The 2,500-nt window shown below is 37.1% G+C and overlaps 1 pseudogene; it reads left to right on the forward strand.

The window, feature by feature from the left end:
* Positions 1–534: 534 nt before the first annotated feature.
* Positions 535–1,285, forward strand: LOC138024657 (involucrin-like; annotated as a pseudogene).
* Positions 1,286–2,500: the final 1,215 nt, after the last annotated feature.

The following is a 2,500-nucleotide window of genomic DNA, read 5'->3' on the forward strand; positions in this document are numbered from 1 at the left end:
GGGATACCTTTGTTTAAGTGTGGTACAAAATCCATGTTATTAATAAGTATATTTGTGCAGATTTGACAAAGCATGGCTCTCCATTGAGAAATTTGAGGCTAGGGAGGGGCAACCTCAAGCACAGCTGTGTTGGATAGCCCAGTCAATGAACTAGCAACCCCTGGAAATTTTGGGTTATCTAATAAATTCCTCTCTGGCAAGGGGGTGGTAGGCTACTTGTTTTCCCCAGTGTACGGTCTCGTTTTAGACTTGGCAGCCCAGTTATGCTGCAGCCTCAAGCTCTCTGATAGGTTGGCCCGCTTTCAGGTATGAGCAGGCCTTGGATCAGTCCCCCGAGCTAAGTTCTAGTTATTGCCAACTCTCAACTCTCCACTGGCCATGTTGAATCAGGACAGATATATACAAGCCCTAAATGGGGACACTGTAAACTTGAAATTCAAGATGTGATGTACATGTATACTGATGTACAGGGAACAGAAAAATCAGTTTGTGTATACCTTCACTTATTCACTTTTTTTTTACTTTAGTTAAGTAATGGTTTGGACCAAAGATCACGATTTGATACTATGCCGTGAAGTTCTTAATCTTAATCCATTCACTACAAAAAAGGGCTCAACACAACGAAGTACAATTTGGGATAAAGTGGCTACAACACTGAATAATTGTTCCTGTCTGGCATTTAATGTTGACAAGCGATCTGTTAGAGATCATGTTGGAATATTGCAAAACAGGCATAAAAAGAAATTGAGAGCTGAAGAAAAGGCAAGGTATTGTACCCGATGAGCCGACAGAGTTGGAAAACCTGTTAGAACAAATAATTGCCCTGGAAGAAAGTGCAGAGGCAGAGCAACAAGAAACTGGCCGGGAGAAGAGCCGAAAAATAGAGAGTGATAGAGCAAAAGCTGAAGATATCAGGTTAAAAGCAATGGAAAAATTGAACGACACTCAAAAAAGGCAATCAGATGGGATGGAGGACAATCAAAGTAAGCGACCACGACGCAGTGGCAGCAGTGCAATTTCTTATCTGTCACAAAGAGCTGACATTAACTACGAGCTTAAACAGGAGGAGTTGAAGCTGAGGAGAGATCAACAAGAGTTTGAGAAAAAACAAATGGAAGTTTCTGCAAATGCACAGAAGCAGTTCCAAGAGCAGCAGAGTCAGCTTCGAAAGGTAGTGTTGCAGCAACAGCAACAACAGAGTCAACAAACACTGCTCATGATGCAACAACAGCAGCAGTAAACAAAGGCGTTATTGGACATTATGGAGCGTATCGTAAATAAATAATTACTTATCAACAAGGTGTAAGATAAATTCCTAAGTGACTTTTCAGTTGATTTTCTGACAAAGTTTTGAATTGCATTTTGATTGAGATCTGGAATATAATTTTATGTTCATTCAAGCATATTCCTATGCCATTGCAGTTGTGCTTAGAAAATAACCCAAACCCAACATACGAGGGATGGGACGTTTAAAATACTAGGAGTTATTTTATGTTCCTTACATCTCAAATTTTCTTTTAAGTTATCTTGGGGATTTTCTCCATGCACCCCTACCTTCTATTTTTTAATGCATTCGTAACTTCTCTTGTGTTCCCTTGGAAGGCAGTGTGGTTTATTTTTATTACCGTTAGTATTTTTCTGCTGCTCTGTTTCAGATTTTGAAAGCCTGAAATTAGAGAGGCAGGAACCTTTTTTTTGGCTATAGCCTTTACCAACTTTGCAAAGCTTTTTTTGATATTATAAGTCGTTTCAGTTACCCTGGGTTGAGTGGTAAATTACTGTACTCTGATCCACGTAATTTATTACATTACTCCCAGTTTTTGGCGGTGATTTGACAATAACTTTTTCCCATGTCTTTCTTCTTTCCAAGTCAATTAGACTTGGGCTTAAGAATTAAAACCATTATATAGCATTTAACCCCTGTTGTTGTTGTTGCTGTTGTTGTTTTAGAGTTGATCTTCTAGATTGAAAATTGTTCTTCTGAAGTGATTTTATTTTTTATGACGTGGGGTGACTCAACTACCAAATCTATTACTTTCTTCCTTGTTTATGGAGATGATATTACAAATTGACTTTTTCTGAAATATCAACTGGGGCGTTTTTTCCCTTTTTGTCTGATCTCTGCAAGTGCAGAATTTTCTAATAAAGTTTGTTGTTGTTACTGTTGTATTATTCCTCATAGACCTCATACTTTGCAAAATTGTTTTCCTGTAGATCATTTATTATTCAAGGGAGGGAGGCAGTAAATGGGATAACTTAATTACAACTTTTACTACCCATCCGGGTCAAATTTCCCTGTTCTTAAATAATAAAAATAAATAAATAGGTCTTTATTGTTTTTTAAGCAAAAATACATGCTAAAACAAGAACAGTTACATTAAAAATAGCCGAAAGAATTAATTAGAATTACAAGGCTATCGACATTACATTAAATAGCTACTCTATATTTAAAAAAAACAGCCTGTTAAAAAAACTATTTTTAAAACGCTGGGTATTAACC

This window comes from Montipora capricornis, chromosome 11 (genome assembly GCF_036669925.1).
Source record: "Montipora capricornis isolate CH-2021 chromosome 11, ASM3666992v2, whole genome shotgun sequence".
In the NCBI taxonomy this organism is placed as follows: Eukaryota; Metazoa; Cnidaria; class Anthozoa; order Scleractinia; family Acroporidae; genus Montipora; species Montipora capricornis.